Source organism: Ornithodoros turicata, chromosome 3 (assembly GCF_037126465.1).
Source record: "Ornithodoros turicata isolate Travis chromosome 3, ASM3712646v1, whole genome shotgun sequence".
NCBI classification, from domain to species: domain Eukaryota; kingdom Metazoa; phylum Arthropoda; class Arachnida; order Ixodida; family Argasidae; genus Ornithodoros; species Ornithodoros turicata.
Genome location: NC_088203.1, coordinates 91,956,569 through 91,975,409, shown reverse-complemented (window position 1 = coordinate 91,975,409; position 18,841 = coordinate 91,956,569). Strand labels below are relative to the sequence as shown.

The window sequence follows — 18,841 nt, the reverse complement described above, 5'->3', positions numbered from 1 at the left end:
CTTTCGGTGACCACGGCCGCCCACAGAGTAGATCGCGTAGATCGGAGCGTCTTGAACAAATGGCAGCGCACTTCCAAGTAAACGCCACAGAATACGTCGTAATGATGCGTGTTAGCGTCTCTGGTCCGTTGCAGGTAAAGTCACCTGGGGTAGTTTGTGTGGTCCCATTTGTACTAGAGTCCTTGCGCTGGCCGTGCGTATACACAGTATCAGTGAGGCATCGTCCCTGCTGAGGCTCGAATTGACGGCAACAGGTGGTGCTGTGCCCTCTGCTGTAGGTTTATCGGGATGGAATGACCAGACGCGGGACCTTATGGCATGTCGACAGACGTATTGGCTAGGACGAGTGCTGGGAGACCGGCGCTGTCTGGGCAGCCTCTGTAGCAAGTCGGTCAGCTTCTTCGTTTTTCGGCACGCCTTTGTGTGAAGGCAGCCACATGGAGCGCAATGGTGCTGCCTTGGATGGCAAGCTGTTGCATTTGTGTGCGGGCTCTCTCAGCGATGAGACAACGCCCGAAAGATATGCGAAATGCGGTAAAGGGCTGTTTTCGAGTCCGTGAAAATCCCCGATTTGTAGGTGGTCTCTTGGAGAGGGCGATCAGAGAGTGGGAAATGGCGAAAAGCTCTGTTTCCATCGACGAGAAGACGCCCGCTATGCCTTCCGCCCATGCGTCACTGGCGGCCGGGTTGTGATAAAAACGACTGCGCTCATTGACCGAGGCGTCTGTGTGGACATGCTAGTAGCCGCCGTACCTATCAGAGACCCAGTCGGCGACAAGTACCCGCGCAACGCAATCAGGTACGATTGCGTTCCTTGGGCATGCCAGAAACTTCGGCTTGACAGTTTATGTCCATGATGCTCCATGGAGGTTTCCTATGGCGAGCAGGAAATAGGTCGGACTGATACGTTATCAGAGGTTAGCAGCGCGACTGCAAACCTACACTGCGTGTGGTGTAGCAAGTGTAGCAAGACAAGTATTGGCTGACCTCTCAATACTTAAAAAGAAGGAGAAGTCCCGCTCTTTGCTCTTTTTCATTCGTTCATTTTCTTTCCTGTCACTTTATCGATCACGTGCCACTTCGAACGAGACATCCACTCTTCAGAATCCCACGGGATTTATGCCATTACAATCGACCTGTCGCACATTGTGTTCTCCCAAAAATTTTTTTTTCTGTATGTGATGCGGAAGTGTCAGTTTTAAGAAGTATGACGTCATTGTGTGCACAATCTGTCACCCCTCTGGCAACATCGTCCGGACACGGTCGATTTCCGTCTCCTGACCGCAGCTGCAGAGCGGAGACCAGGAAGGTGCGCTCGGCTGCTGCTAGGCGGCAGACACCACAGCTCTCAGTGACGTCATCTCCTCCTCGAGAATCCGGAAGTACGAAGGTTTGCGAGTTCTTTTGTGGAAAGTGTCCCTGCAAATTATAACGAAACGTGTGGAAGAACAACGCATGACACAGAAGCCTCTTTTTTCTGTTTTTTTGTTTCCCCGGTCTACACGTATTGCCGGTTAAAGGTGTTCGATGCCCATCTAGGTCTACGTAGACAAAGGTACTGTGACAGTGCGTTAGTCTCAAAGATAAACGTTGGGTAACTGCGTGCTTTTGACAACTCATTCCCCTGTAGGTCGATTCGATGCTTCCGTTAGGAGCCTATATTGGCGATGAACAAAGCAGTGGAGAACAAAATGGTAGTGAGCTGGTTCGGGACTAACCTCTCCATATTTTTCTTTCTTTTCCAATCCAATCCAAGTAGTGAGCTGGTGAGTCGATGTAAAAGGAGACACTTCATTAATCGTGACGAGTATAACGTACAGAAGTGGACAGGGCTAGACACTTCTTCTTTTTCTTTATTCCTTTATTTATTTTTTCTAGCAGTACGAATCTCATTATATCCACTTCTCTGCGTCCTATGCTCCTCAAGCCCAAGGAAATGTCACCTTCTACAACGAGTCTATTTGACTTGAACGTGATGGTGGAGGCCAATATACGATCGATGCCTTCAATGGCCACCTGTACAGGAGACCGATGAGATTCGACCGATTCTCTCGTACGTGATAGCACTCACTTTGACCAGAGCTACTATGCCACCGGAGGTGAGGGAAGGCCGACAGTGATGCCTTTCGCCACTCTTCTAATCAGAGCTCGTGGCGGCGTTCGTATAGCTACGACAGCCTGTTCGTTGCCAGGAGCTATCTATCACGCGAACTATTTCGAGTTCGTTCAACCCAGAGCCCAAGCGGGAAAAAAACTATAAGTGATAGCAGACGGACGAGAGTTAAGCGTGAAACACGGCGCAAGAGTAATGGCCGAACCAACTGCTCCTCAGCGTCGACATGAGCCAAAGTGTCTGAACAGCAGAAAGTAATTTTGGGAGTGCGTGCATTAGCTTTGGGTGACGCTAACAAGCTGGTCCTCCGCGTGTGTCCTATAAAAAGTATGACTCCGTTGCATGAGATTGTTATTATTATAGCTATTTTAGAATAGACCTCTCCCTGTTTGTAAACAAATGACGTCATACTGTTCGACAGCACCACCAATTTGGTAGAGTTGAACTACACTGGAAGGTAGGGGGGCGAACAATGCCTCGCCCGAAAGCCACCGAAGTGAGGGGATTACGATGAAAGACAAAGTGAGCGGATTACAGTGGTCCCTGAAAGGAACGCGACCTTCGGTCCTACCTTTCTTTCAATAGGAGACAGCGAACAAGTGCCCATTCTTGGAACCCAGCCCTCCCCTTCCGATTTGTTTCGGTTTCAGTCTGTTTACCAACGTCATGATGACGTTTCTCGGGTAGACGTCTATTAGGCACGAGCTGAGTAGAAGTTCCATATGTGACATTACAACCTTTTCTTCTCGTTAGGAAGAGAGTCGAAAGAGCAAAAACAGAGGGAGATGTGAACACCCACATGCACGGTCATTTGCTCTGATACATGCATTAGAGAGACGGAAATATAGATAACGCTTCGTCAAACTTTTTACGTTCAGGCATAAAACGAGGGGTGGTCGCAGACTTTGTTACTCAACGAAAGGAAAAAAACTATTTTACGGAAATATGCGAGCAGATGCCCGTTTTAATAACCATGCAATGCCTCAGCTTGACACCAGCTCACGATCACAATATTTCAGCAGACATGATGAATACTGCGGGTGGACTGAGACGCACAGGGAAAATAATAATAAAAAGTACCGATGGTGTTATGAAGTATACAGGGTGTCCCACCGAAAGAGGGCCAGGGGCTAAAAAAAACGGAGTGCTTTACACAAATGCAACCAACTGTACGTGCTTGGCAGTTGTGCGGTCTATCCAAAAAATTTTTTTCATCGCCCCTTGTCAATTAATTAGCGGTAATTAATTTTCCAACTTTTTAATCATCGGTTTTAGCTCTCAGATGTCAATGAGGAGGTTGTAGTAGATGTCGAAAGAGACACAACTGTAGTGGTTCGAGGTCGCTATGGCTTGTGGTTTCGTTTTTTCCCGGGCTTAAAAGTCCGGCAATCCGGCACCCGCGCGCGATGATTCCAGCGCCCTCCGGCGTACATTGACCTTGATATTAGCGCTTGGAGACCATCCTTGGGCCACTTCACACAAGAGGAAGATATTTCACCTGTTTCACGGCACACCTATCAGAGTGCACTGCAATCGTCGCACGCGGGCGTCGAATCATGGGAAGCGCTCTGTGGTGCGCGCGGCTTCAGAAACCAATTTTTAAACCCGGGAAAAAACTAAACCACAAGCCATAGCAACCTCGAACCACTTCAGTTGCGTCTTTTTCGACATGTACTACAACTTCCTCATTGACATCTGAGAGCTAAAACCGATAATTAAAATGGTGGAAAATTAATTACCGCTAATTAATTGACAAGGGGCGATGAAAAAAAAATTTTGGATAGACCACACAACAGCCACGCACGTACAGTTGGTTCCATTTGTGTAGATCACACTGTTTTTTCATTAGGCCCCTGGCCCTTTTTCGGTGGGACACCCTGTATATCGATTTTGCCAGCTTGCTATTTTTTTGTGTTTTCGGGGTACACAGGGCTTGGATGAAAGATGGAAAGCGTTCACCAAAAAAACAAAATGAACAGAATAAAGTAACGTTTCGGAATCCTATACAGCCTACAACAGACGCTGTTTCGTACACTCTGGGGCCCTGTTTGGATATGGCATATGGTGGGGCAAGATGAGACACGGGGCAAGATGCGACATTTTGCGCTCCACGCCGCCTGTCTCAGAGACGCGTTGCCCTATGCGCATGAAACCTTACTTATAGGTGGCTCTGTATGTCCGCTTTATTGCACGTGAGAATTGTCTGGATTGGTATTTGCGTTAAAGAGAAAAAAAAAAAAAATCGGTTACTTCTGCCTGGAATGTAAAGACACGATAAAAAGGTTCGATTTTCTGTAGTCCTTTTTCTTATCAGCTGTGCAGCAGCGTGTCGCAGGTTTATTCTGTCAATGTAAGTCCACATCGTATTTCTTTATTCATTCATCTAGATATATGCAAAATATATGCACTCCTGGTCATCCGGTGTTTAACTGAAAAATTAATACATCCGATGTTATCCACGGGGCAAGTAGCAGAACAAGTCGGGAGACGAGTTCAATTTCTCCTCGTTTTTTTTCCCTTACAAACAAACAAACAAACAAACAAACGGCGCAAGACGCGACAAATTAATGTAATTTAAACGTAATGCAATTTAAATTTACTGTAATTTAGAAAATCACTCAAGTATTAGGTGGCCTTATGCGTGTTCCTCAGATATTCCTTTTTTGCATATTGCATAGGAGTTTCCAGCAAATTTTCCTGTGCCCTAGGATATTTCCAGCAAAGCAGATGCGCACCCAAAAGCGAGCGACCACCGGCACATGAGACTGGCGGTGTCGTGTTTGCAAGGGACGGTGGAGGGAATTAACACCGGCTTCTGTGTGGTTTTATCGCACATCATGTAGGCGGCGGGCTCAGGGGGGTTGTGTAGGTGCAAAAACTAGTTTGTATAGTTCATTACTACGGCGTGTCTCATCTTGCCTCACGCGCTGTCGCGTCTTGCCGCGAGGATTGGGCATCTCATCTTGAGACAATCTGCATTTTTTAAATTTCTTGTTCTGTGCTTATTTTAGAACCGGTTACGTCCGTTCTGATTTACAGAGTAGAAGCTCTAGGCTTCTGAGAAAGTGCCTATGGGTAGTTTTTTTTAAGCACGAAAAATAAAAATTCCATATTCAATTTCAAATTTCTCTCTCATCTTGCCCTACCTTACCCTACATCCCCACGGGGACACCTACTCACATGCAAGCGCAATATTCCCGATTTTGCTAATGTTTACACACACATAAACGTTCGATAAACTTTATGTGAAGCCAGAACTATACTGAACTACGTGGGTGTGGCGATACTGGAACCCCACGCTATGATATATCTTCTTATTCCCTCCGCCAGTTGAACAAACTGAGAAACAGCACCTGATACCTAATGCGGTATAGCCAATACACGTGTGGCTTTCTAAAGGTGGTGTCCGCGAGGAATCCGGAATTATACAGTTAATGTGATATCCACTTGGAAATGCCTTCCAAAAAGAGAACAGCAAAAAAGTTTCGAAAAGTTAGTTCGCTTCCCCCCCCCCCTCCCATAAAACATCAAAAACCTCGAATTCGAAGCCAAATGCCAGCTTCCGGTTGAAGCGACATTTCCCTGCTTTGCCTCTTTCGGTGACGTAATTGGCATTGCCGGCGAGATTCCCAATTGTTCAGCTGACGGCGCCTCCAGGCTGGTTGCAATCCGATACCACCTAGATGTTTCTAGCGACTGTTCAGCAGCATTGCGAGTCGGAATACCGCGTTTTGTGACGTACCGGCCTCCATAAACGACTCCAATGACGTCGGTCCGCACACTGTTGCCTAAATTCAGCCGGGGAGCACGCAGACTTCTGCAAAAATCCGATTAAATTCATTTTGCTAATGTTTCCGAGTGTTACAAAACGAAATATTCCGGTTACATGTATTTCAGACACCCACTATTCAGCTCGCATCTTCAGTTCGACTGCGTTTTTTTTTCTCTTCTTTTTTTTTGTCCGGACACCACTTTTAACGACGGTTCTCCCAAGTATATTGAAAGCATTTTATCGGCAGATGCCTCGGACACCTCTCTGTGTTCAAGGGACATCTGCCGTTATCCGTACGGGCAAACGGAATTGGAAGGCAGCGATCATACTCCGTATAACCGATATTGCCTGAGGACGGAATGGAAGCGGAATGCAACGGAATGCCAAGTTAGCGGACTGGGATTTGTTTCGTATCGCATATGTGGGGAAGAAATGCCTTGTACATTCGGCAGTCCAGTTGGAGGAGTGGATCCCTTGCATAATCTACTGGTAGTAGAATGGTCAAGGTTTGTGCGGGCAACTCTGGTTCTACCGCTCGTTAGTTGTTGTTGTTGTTGATGCGTAATCGTTTCCACGAATCATGGATAAATAAACAGATCCGGAAGACGCGGGCGTGCTTTCCCGGAGAAAGTACGAGTGCCACACGCTAGTAGGAGAAACGGGATGTTCCGCGTGTAAACAACGGTGGAAGTGAGGAACGTGTAGAGATCACTTTTCGTGCAAACCTACATGGCAGCAGAAAGATAGCGGAAATTGGAACAGCTAAGCCTCTTAGAAAACGTTGAGGCTCATCGTATCAAGGACGAATGAGGATACTGTCAACAAATAAAACAAAATATAATGCACGGTTATCCTCGGAGAAAGGGTAACACCCGCGTAACACTACGGTCCACACGCAAGGACATAGATAAACTCGAACCAGTTGAGAAAAAGGCTCTCCGCTTTATATATAGTAGATATACGCATATTAGTTCTGTCTCTGATCCTTACAAAAAAGCAGGTGTTGAAACGTTGGACTAAAGACGCCGAGTAACAAGATTAAAAGCGTTGTATACAAGATGGTAAATGGCGAATTCAATGTTTCACGAAAAATGAGCCAAAGTTTAAAAATATACGACGGACTGCACGGTGTTACCAGTGGTGTGAGGATACTCAAACTATCTTTTGTTTTGTAATTAATTAATTAGTGAAATTAATTAGCCAGTTTTTTAAGTATAAGGATTAGAGCCAAAATGTCAATGAGAAAGCTGTAGCAGGGGATAACGCGACACAAAACCCGTCGATAAAAACAAAAAAAACAAAAAGAAGAGCGAGACGGATGGAGGTAGAGGATGAAAGGTGGAGATGCGTAGAGGGTGCATGAGTTCGCCGGGGAGAGCAAAGTCTAAAAATCCCAATGAAAACTGTGACAGCTTTTCCCGCCCATTTTAGTCCAAGTGCCATCTGAAATAATCCAGGCGCCATTCAGTTTAATCCTGGTGCCATCTGAAATAATCCAGGTGCTATTCACTTTAATCCGGGTGTCATCTGAATTAATCCATCGTGTTTTTAAGCACTATAACTGTGTGTTCACACGAGGGACATCCCCGCAGAATATTCCAGAGGAAGAAAAAGTAAAAATAAACTGCTGATGGGACTGAAGTTCTGCCGCGTCTTATATTGAGCATTCCCATGACTCCGACATATTGGGAGTTGAAGCGGGAGTATGGCAAGTGACACCGTTGGTGCTGTCGTCTGCTACAGAATGTCTTTTGAGCTGCAGGGTATTCCGCGTGTTTGAAAGAGCGCCAAAGGACATGACGCACATAGCAGACGACACTATTGGCCCTGTCGTGTGTGAAGGAATATCTTGTGACTGATCTGCAGAATATTCATCAGGGTTAGAAGAGCATGAAAAGACGACGCATATAGCGCCATGTCTTTCAGGGAGTATCCTACGGCTGAGTCACAAGATATTCCGTAGCAAATGACAGGGCCAATGGTGACGACTGCTGTGTGTGCCATGCGTTTTTTTTTTTTTTTTTTTCAGAGTGTACGATCAAGGATTGGAATAGCCTGTCGGACATTGTCGTGTCGGGTAAAAGCTTTGCTGTATTTGTTTCGAGGGTTCAAGACCACCTAGCATTTAACTCATTATTATGTCATTATTATCTTGCTTGCCACACGTTTGTATTGTGTCCTTTGTCATCATTATAAATAATTACTTCCACTGTCTCGTCATTTGCCATTTGTAGGTATTGTGTCACCTGTGCTATGGTCCAATAATTATTTTAATTGTTTCATGTTTGTACAATTTTTGTTTTGTTCTTGTATTGCTCTACCACCACTCCTACTTGGGCCCCCAGCAGGAGGTCAGTAGTATCAATAAAAACAACAACATAAGTACCTTTGGGTGCCTCACCTCACCGGTCCAGACATGTCGGCTGCACGCATGCCCCGAGACACTATTTTATCTGGAATTAATGGGCGAGGAATTAGAAGACAATAATAAAATGACATGAGAAGGATTTGTTCAAAGAACGGACTCATTAGTGGTTCTCACATCCACCATAACTGACTACAGTTATTTGCAAGAAGCAGATAATACGACGATCTAATTAACCGACAAATTAATTAAAGGGGCCGTAAACAGGCCGCCAAACATTTCACAAATAATGGTACCTATGCAAGAACGCAGGTCACAATACCCAAATGTGCATTTGTACATTTGATGTACTATGAGCGGGGCCTTCTTGCACTCCACAAAGCGCTTGTTCGTGGCTCAGTAGTCTACAGCCTTCCTGCGTTGCACGGACTATCACGTGCGTCCGAACACAAGCTCCGTTGTGTCTTGGCGCGCAGCTTGCGGGCCTGTCTTGGCGTTCCGCGTTGCGCTGAGACGAGGATTGTGGTAGCCGAAGCCAGGGAACTCCCAATTGGCGTCCTCCGTCAGACAGAAACTCTCCGCCACTATTTGCGATTGCGCGCTCACCATCGCCGTCACCCACTGGTACAGAAGCTTCGTAAGCGGAACTACAGCAAAATCGCGCTGTGTGCCCAAGAAGTAACGGGCCACATACCTGCCTTCACTGTTGCCCCAACCGCTTCTTCAGTAGCACCATGGACACTGCCGAAACCATCCGTCTTGACTCACATCCCGGGGGTCAAGGGGCCGAAGAGCAAAATCTCTGCTCCAGTCCTCAAGCAGGCTGCTCCGGAGTTGATGGACGCTGCATACGAAAACCAAACCGCCGTATATACGGACGGTTCTTCCACTACTGGCGGCTCATCTGCTGCATTTGTAATTCCAGAGGAGTCAATTTCACGTGGGTTCCGCCTATCACACCGCACCTCGGCCACCTCTGCGGAGTTGTATGCCATCCTGTTATTCCTCAAGTCTATTTTGGATCACCACCCCCGCCTCTGGGTGGTTTACACAGATTCGCGGGCAGCGCTGCAGCGCTGCATAGACAACATGGGCATCCGTGGCTCCTTGGCTCCGGTGGTAGTGAACATCTTGACGACGCTCAAGGTTTTAGAAGACAGGGGCCACCGGCTGACCCTCCAATGGGTCCCTAGCCACATTGTAATAAGAGGCAATGAGGTAGCGGATCGGGCAACTGCTGCGGCCCACAATAGCCGCTCAGCAGTCTCCCTCTTGTCCGCGTTGACGTCGCCTTGGGCCCATCAGGAATGGTGTCATGACATCACCCGGTGGTCGCTTCTGTATGCTATTAACCCAACTCTATTATTTGAAATGCCAGGCGGTTTCCCTCGCCTCTTTACGTCTCTCGTGCGTCGTTTACGACTTAGCGTAGCATTCACCCCTGCACTCCGGTATAGGCTGGGCCACAGCAACACGGCGCTGTGTACAACTTGTGGTTTCCCGGCAACAATCCGACACATTCTCGAAGACTGCAGCCAGTACGTATGCGAGCGTCTGGCCTTTAAATGTCAACTTGAAATGCTGGATCAGAGGCCATTCAACATCTGCAAAGTTCTCGGCCCATCGAGTAACCCTGGACAACAGTGCCGTGCACTTGGCGCTTTTCTTTCCTTTCTGAGTGCAACCGGCCTCCTTCAAGAACTGTAGGGATTTCCTTCCCTTGTCATCCTTTCATGTGAATCATTTTGGAATGGGGTAGGGTCCTACACGCAACGCAGGGAAACATCTCATATCATCATCATCATCCATTCATCTATGTTGCTGTTGTTGTTGTACATTTCATTCGGCTCGTGCCAGCTCAGTGACCCATATGACTGCTTTCAGAGATGAGTAACCAGCGCGCCTCTCTCCACCACACACACGTCCCGTGGCTACGTAACGTCTTGCCGTCCAATCCGGGGGAGCTCGAACATGGCGTTTCAAATTACCAGCCACTAAACAGGCTTCATTATCAGCTGCGAGGCGGAGAGCTCCGTTTGTTTGTGTGGAACAACATTTTGCGCTCCGTGGTTCCGAAGTTCAGCGTCATGACAACATCTTCGGCTGGCGCGAACGTCAACACTTGGGCTGCTATGGTATGACGCATTTCGAACCCGGGTACCTCCCAGTCACGACGTGAGATGGCCAGCACGTTAACCACTGTGCCACGCGAGCTGATGACGCGATGCCGCCCGCGTGGATCAAACCAAAGTACTGCAGTAAGGTGGGACTAGAATCATTCAAAGATGGCGCCTTATCAGATGATTGTGATCGTGAGTTTCGAAGGCCCGAATCGCCGAGCTATGACTGGAGTAGCCGGACCAATGCATATTAATTGGGCCAACATCTTCGTATTTTTCTTTTTTTACCTACCTACCTACCTACCTACATAGCAAACTAAAAATCTAACGAAGAAACTCAGCAAATAAAACCATATTGTACAGCTCGAGTCAAAGCAATTTGAACGACGCTTCAGCTTGCGAAGCGGCAAGACTAACTGTAAATAGATGACCAAAACATCCTTCGCCGTTATTTCTACTAAGCATCACGAGGGTCGGCAGGTCGGAATGGCGTTGAAGTTAACCCTGATGCAGGCTGTACACCTTTGCAAGCATGGTCCTAACATTTGGACAAGGCTCGAGCATCGATATTTTTATATCGTGGAATTTGATCAAATTGCGCTGTCTTCGAAGTCAGATTTGGTAAGCATTACACTTGATATAACATATTTGGCGTTGTCTCAAACCCCTGGTTTTTGCGCAGAAAGATAACTTCGCGTACATTTTCGATCTCCTATTAAATATATTCTGATAGAAAGAAAATATTATTTCGCAACGTCGAGATATATTTTTAAAGATTCCGAGGTCTGTATTATAAGCTCGGCCCCTATTTTCGTACATTTTAATGAGCGCAAAACCTTGTCTCGATACCAGTGTGTCAGTTTCTTTTCAGCTTAAATTATAGACGGCGCTCCCTGTAATATTACTCGTAATTTGTGCGTGCATTTTACAACTAACTTTGCTCAAGTATTGGCTAACTGAATTTTCGGTAGCAGAATAAATAGCCTGAAATTATTGAAATAATGTAAGAACAGAACTGCAGTTTATAGAACTTTCTATATATAATTCTCTTGTTTACCAGCGGATATTTAAAGAGAACAAGTAGAGCAGCTTCTACTTTTGTTATTCTACCTTTGTCGCAACATATTAGCACAGAAAACCATGCCCTTTATCATGCTTGGTATCGTACTATAGCGCTTAACGGTACTTGCGAACAATTTCTGCGCTAGAGAATTTTGTGTTTGTGCCAGTAATATCGATCCTTCGACCAAAACGATAAAGAAATCTCCATCGCACTTTAATGGCCGGGTTGAAGACAGTCTCGAAACGAAGCTATTTTACGTCGCTCTTACCGCGCTTTTTTTCTTTTATTTCTTTTTCTTTGAACAATCGTTCCGTTAGAGATGTGATGTAACGCGATACGTTCTACGCTTTTGACAAACATGCAACGTGTCTTTGTCACGGTTTTTCTTCCAAGGAACAAGTTTCTTTAAATTTGTTGCCGCAATCACCGTGCCTCAGCCTTCTGCAGGAACCTTCACCTTTGATTCCGAGAATATAAGGTCTGGCTATTTCATTTCTTCATCCCCCCATTTGCGAGGAACAGCACAATTAAAATAGTAATCGGGAGTAGATCAGTACCGCTGTCACACGGGCGATTCAATGATCCTTGAAATGAATGATGATCGAACTTAATGGTAACCGGACGCTGCTACACGGCCACTTTGAATTAGCATTAGCTGGGAGGGTCCTGGATTCGACGGAGGTTCGTGAAACGCCACCGAAGCTGAAACGTCCTCGATAACTGCTGCTGGCAACCTCGTAACCCTCGAAAACGCTAAAAAAAAGCGCGCAAGCGCACACACACACACGCACGCACGCACACGCACACACACAGCAATAGGGCAGTATATGGCGGTGAATCAACTACCTCGTCATCATTCAAATATGTGCGCGTGCGTGCGTGTGTGTGTCCGTGTGCGTTAGCAAATGCGGCCTTTTTTCTCTGGTGCATTAGCAAATGCACTCTCAACATCACGCACCAGGGCACACCGCAGTCGTAGTTCATATTAAATTAGTATTTACGAGCAATGTACAATTCAAACAAAACTGAAATTCCATAATCGTATTTTGTCTTCATTTTCCCGTCGCTGTATAGACGACTTTTCTCTACTAAAGCATATGCGGACGATGCAGTCGGACGAACCCCATCTGGTATGCAACATCAGAAACATATTCAGTTTATAACAACATCTACACTCTTAACTCCGTACCCTTTAGTAAAGGGTAAAAAATCGCAATATTTTACCCTCTATTTCAGAAGCTACCAGGTACCCTCTGAGTGACCCCTTTTATAAAAGTTACAAGGAAACCCACTAATTAGAGGTTACGGCCTTCAATCCAGCACCTGCCCGTAAAGGTTACGCCAACGTGCGGCTTTTTATACAGGATGTTCATTTTTATTCGCAACAGAGTAGCGCTCATTTGGCAGGCGGGTTATGTGAATCTTTGCTAATTAGTCGATCCGTAGTTACAAACACATGCGTCAGGAAATGTCGGAAATGTTTGTAACTACGGATGGGTTAATTTGCGAAAATTAACATAACCCACCTGTCAAATGAGCGCTGGTGTGATGCGAATAAAAACAAACACCCTGTGCGTGGGATATGGACAGACATTTACAGAACACACCAATGTACCAAAATGAACCAGCAGAAAAGGAGATCTTGAACATATGTATATTACAAAAACAGAAGTCTGTCGAGAGGTGACACATTGTGCACAAGTGCGATTCTGGTGTGAGGAGAAACCATGGTCGCTTTATCATGTATGTGGAAAAAAGAACTATCTTCTAAGTGAGAAGCAATGCATAAAAGTGCGAGGAAGCTAGCGAGTCAAAACAACTGACCTATGTTTGCTAAGCTGAACACACCCAACGAAATGGAGAACTGCAGCAGAAAAAAATTTATTCCACATTCGTGTTGCAGAGGCGAGCGCAAATGGCAATACAGTATTACATAAAACGCACACAACCTTGAGGAATATGAGTGTACAGTAACGCAGGAGACACTACATTACTGCGTTATCAGCGTTGGAGGCGCTCTGGGACGAGTTTGTGAGGTACTGCATTGCGCTGGTGACGGTATGTGAACCTGCATGTGGGATCCTGGGAACAAAAGTTTGGGCAATGAGAGTAACATTTACGGAACCATTCAAATCCGTACAAAGCACAAGGTACAAAGCAGCATAAATGCGGGAAGGCGTTCACTCCGCGATTGAGTCTTAGAATATCGTAAGAATACAACAAGTAGGAAGCTGCGAATTATATATCTCGATGCATATATCCGCAGCTCGCAAAATGCACGCCGGTGTATTGACTTGGCGACCAAGTAAGAGCAGAAAAGTAGCAAGCGTAAGTGGCGTTCATATGCAGGACCGCAAAACGCTTGCCATAATCACAACAAACCTGCGCTAAGAGCTCTTGCTATCAAAATAACGCACGTACCTAGCACAAAATGTACACTTACCCAGTGTATGAAGTGTGTGAATTAGGGCTGCGGTGGTGACGTTCGTTTTCGGTTATATATTCTTTGCAATCTTCGCACTCACTACACTTTCCACTGAGAACACCGAAAATATACTTGTTTGCTAGCGACATCTAGCTTTTCCGTTGTTCCTGACGACACTATGATAAACGCGAGGAAAACCACTGATTAAAACAGATTACACTTGTTAACGGACGGACGACGAGCGTTAAGCGTTTCAAGGAAACCGCTCTCAGTGTGGATAGACCTAGACCAGGCTCGGCTACGCAGCGAAATCGGAAATCTTGGTGGTTGCGGCATTGACAATTGTTTTCCACCCTTTAGAAAGAAACATACTATCAGTATTTCAGACTGCGAACTTGTAATCTGTGTTCATACAGCATTGATAACATGTAGTTGACGTATAGGTGACGCTGAAACAGATAAAAAATAACAGCGTAGATTCGCAACTGTCGTCTCGAATGGGAGGCTGAAACGCGGCATTATGCTGAAAAACAAAAGGAAAACAAACGATAAGAAACTAACAAAGATATTATCGTTGGAGATTTCGCTTAGAAGTTACAGTGTCGGAGTAGAGGGTACATTTATAAGTTACAACAAGCTGTTTTTGTTTTTTCCGAGATGTAACTTCTATTCGTGTTGTAAAGACATGACCTTGGTCGCTTTTAACCTCTAAATATACGTTACAGTGGTGTAACCTATAAGAAATCTCGAAATCTACGTCTATACAGAAGTTACATGTTTCTAAAAGTTACAATAAAAGGTACGGGTTTAAGAGTGTAATACACACGGTGCAGGGAGACCCGCTCGTCAACCTGTCATGTAAACTACATGTCAACCAACTGTCAAGGTGCATTGGAGTGGCCCCTCTGACAGCTTATTATTATCTTCAATGATCCTTACCCGTGTGAGAGGGGTGTTGCATAATTTGTTACAATAAAATGTGCTAAATTCCTGCAAAGTTTGTGTTTCTCAAGAGAGGTGGATCCCCATTTATCACTCAACTTGCCCAGTCGGCTGCCTCGCAACTTTTCGTCCGTCATACACAGGCACCGTCTCCGTGTGGCCTGCGTCCCACTCTTTAAACACAGGCTTGGTCGCACTGACACCATGTTATGCTCTAGGTGTGCCGTGCTAGCAGATATCATGCACGCGATCGTGGATTGTGTCCTCTTCTGGAGTCGACGAGAAGAGTTACGAAACCGACTGAAGCAAGTCACTGCCTCTCCTTTCACTTTAGCAATAGGCCTTGGACCCTGGACCGACATCCTGCAACACCGTCGTGCCCTACAGAGTTTCCCAGATTTTCTGCAAAACACCGTTCTCCTTTATGTCCCTTAATGCTGACGTGCAGCCTTATTACCATCTCTGCCCCATCGTCACACCATTGTCATTTTACAATTTATGCAGTCACGTCTGCATTGGGGGAGTTGGCCACAACTCAGGTGACGAATTTCCCCATTCATCATCTCCAAATAAAGTTTAGGAGAAATAAGAATAATAACAACAAAGAGGAGAAATTGAACTCGTCTCCAGGGTTGTTCTGCTACCCGTAAGATAAATTCTCGCACTCCCCCATCCCCCAAATATTTCACATGTGCTCTACTCGCAAGTTCGCTATTCACTATGCACATGTTCGCTATTCAGAAGTCCACTATTCACATGTTCACTAAAAGTTCACTATTCACATGCCCACTAGAAGTCAACTATTCACAGATCCGCCCCCAGACGCCTCGCAGCACCCTCGCGTTTAGCTCAAACGCTGTAGCGGCAAACACGTTCCTCCACTCCAACGACCCGAGGATGGAACTCACCCTCTCCCAGCGGATGTCGCGACAGGAGGAGTCGATCCTCCATCGCCTACGCCTCGATGTTGCCCTGACCCCGCTGCTCCTTTCTAAGATGGATAGACGGATGTCCGCGATGTGTCCCTGCAGTGCTGCAGTCGCCGACATATGCCACCTTTTGTTGCACTGCAAGCGGTACGCCTGCCCCCGAGCCGTTCTCGCCTCAACTCTCACTTCCCTAGGCCACAGGGAACTTTCCCTGGCGACGCTGCTGGGACCTGTCCGGCACTCCAGACAGTGGGCAGTCACCCGAGCCCTCCTGCGCTACCTGAAGGACACTGGCTGCTCAGCATTGGGCCACCCCATCGTCCCCCGCCACTTCTTCTTTTCCTTTTTTTTGCTTCTTTTTTCTCTTTTGGGAATAGCAAGTCGGCCTTGGCATGTCTGACCCTTTCCCCTTTTCCTTTTTTCTTCGTCTTTAATAAACATATCCCCCCCCCCCCCCACTATTCACAATTATCCCTAGATCATGCACATCGAATTCTAAAAGGTTGTGTCCAGGGAAGGATAACGGACGTATTTTGGTTACCGTTTCTATTTTTGTTACTGCTATATTTTTGTTTCCGTTATCTGTTTCTGATACCCGTACTTCAATTTCGTTTCCGTTACGTTTCCGTTACTGTTTCCGGTAATGGAACGGTTGTTACAGAGCTGCAGGAGGACAGCCCTTCCGGCTCTGTCAGCACCCTGTTTTGCCCAAGTGCCTTCGGTGTCACGCGTACACACTACACAAGTAATTTTACGTCGTTGGGATGCGCACATTTTGCAAGATTAAAAAAAAAGAAATGTAGGAACATGTCGTCAGTCACTTGGAGTCCAGCAACTCCAGATGGGCGTAACCTTCATTCAATGTCGCATTCATAAGCAGACGCTCTCAGTAGCAAATAATACTGTCATGGCCACGGTGATATTTAAAAAAAAAGAACAAAGTACAAAATAAGTAACTAAATTGTAGGCTGTCATTCTCGTGCTATGGTGGAGTATAGTTATGTGTTGATGTCATGGAATTATGAGGACTGGGACGATGTAAGCGACGGATGCACCATCGAGATCCAATATTGCGCTCTCGTTCCATGCTTTCGTGTAGTATTTAGAGCATTACAAGTTATGGAGTCGTCAAAACAAAAACAAAAAATGAAAAGCCACTCAAATGTCATCGCACAACAGGAATAGTCATTACCCGGATTCAATACCGGACGATAAATTCGTTTCCGTTTCTGTTTCCGGTAATGGAGGACCGTGGTTTGCGTTTCCAGATAAAATGGTTAAAAAGCAAGCGAGCTGGTGGCTAAGATCCATGACGAAAACCCGAGACCGGGAAAAAGACGAAAACAGACGACACAACACAAAGTCTCAAACACAGCTAAAGTTTAATGGACAACCGCACACTTTTAACACATCAGGTGGGGGAGGTGGGACAGTGCAAAAGGCTCGCCAAAGCAGGGCCGAAGGTCACAGACGCTTTGCTGACACAGTTCCCAGCCCCCAAAATTGACAACGTTTCTCTCAAAAGCCTCCGACTGAGGTCGGACTCCCTGGCCTTGACAAGGGTCTCTTCCCATGTGGGAGAACAATTAAAACAAACTTTGAGATGCTTTGCCAATTCCGACGACTGGTCCTCATTTTTTACCTTCGAAGCGTGCTCCCGGAGCCTGTCATTCAAGCAACGTTTCGTTTGGCCGATATAGCAAAAACCGCAAGCAAGAGGTATCTGATACACCACATTTGACTGGCATTGTACACAGCTATTTTTATGCGATTTACAAACTTTGTCACGCTTCTGGAAAGGACAGAGAGCATCAAGTCTAAAGCAGTTTTTAAATACAACCCGGACACCAAACTTTTTTGCTACAGCAAGGATGTTATGTGAGACATTGTGAAAATACGGGATCGCAACACGAATCTCATTATCAGTGACAGTTGGGGCACAGGGGGAAATTAATCTACTAAAAACAGACTCAAGAGCGTTAAAAAGCATTGCATTAGAATAGCCTGCGAGCTGCAGACGATCACACTGAAAGTTTAAAGAAATACACAACTGATGTACACATGACTTCCTCAAAGTGCTAGATAGGAGGCCCGTGACAACACCACGTTTTACATTCTTTGAGTGACAACTGCTAGCGGGTAAAAGTGGCTTAGGAGCCAATTTCCCATACGACCAACACAAAGAAGGTGTTAGCAAAAGCCTCACATCAAGGAACTGTAGCACAGCGTTGGTCGGGTGTTCAACAGTGAAAGACAACTCAGGGGATGTCGCTCTTATCAAACGCTCACATGCGAAAATATCATCTTCAACAGTAGAGAGCAGCAGCAAATCGTCTACAAAGCGCTTAACAAGCAGTTGAGCACGGGGAACTGTCGCCAGATATGATGTAACAGCATTATCAACAGTAGACAAGTAAATCTCTGATAACACAGGTGCGATGGCCGAGCCAATGCAAACCCCCGTTTTTTGAATGAACAGACCCTTATCAATGCGAACAGCAGTCGATCTCAGATAAAGTTCTAAAACACGTAAGAAATCTGACACAGCAATGCCTGCTTTTGACTGGAAACGGACCAACTTGGATTCAAGAAGATCTCTTACTCTAGACAACAGAATGCCTTCATCTAGGGAGTAGTAAAGATCCTTAATATCCAGGGAGGCAGCAAAACATTTCTTCCCGTGAAATGACTTGAGACTTTCAATGAGACATTCAGAATTTTTTAACACAATGCTGCTCCGCTCATGAACTAGGGACAAACAGTCCTGAATGAAACGAGACACTACCTTCTGCCATGTACCATTTTCATTCACCACCAAACGTAGCGGCATGTCAATCTTATGATCCTTCAGCAAAAATTTCACAGATAGACTTCCAAGTTGAACAGCGCGGAGACTTTTAGCAAGGGCGGTCATTTCATTCTCTCTGAAAATCTTACAAATAGAGTTCTTATTTTTCTCTAAGTCACCTGCAAGGCACCTTAGGCACCTTAAGGCACCTTAAGTGTGCGGTTGTCCATTAAACTTTAGCTGTGTTTGAGACTTTGTGTTGTGTCGTCTGTTTTCGTCTTTTTCCCGGTCTCGGGTTTTCGTCATGGATCTTAGCCACCAGCT

At 45.9% G+C, this 18,841-nt stretch overlaps 1 protein-coding gene across 17 annotated transcripts in view; it reads right to left on the bottom strand.

The window, feature by feature from the left end:
* LOC135388830 (gonadotropin-releasing hormone II receptor-like) overlaps positions 1-18,841 on the bottom strand; it is a 774,956-nt gene that overhangs the window by 261,188 nt on the left and 494,927 nt on the right. For 11 of the 17 annotated variants that reach the window (XR_010421519.1, XM_064618671.1, XM_064618668.1 and 8 more), the window contains one exon: positions 8,272-8,338. The exons of 1 other annotated variant lie outside the window; for it this stretch is intronic. The gene's annotated coding sequence lies outside the window, so the exon portion shown is untranslated. Of the gene's footprint in view, positions 1-1,038; positions 1,420-5,915; positions 5,931-8,271; positions 8,339-18,841 lie in introns of those variants that run through there. 5 more of the 17 variants (XM_064618666.1, XM_064618667.1, XR_010421518.1 and 2 more) reach the window with 4 other exon arrangements.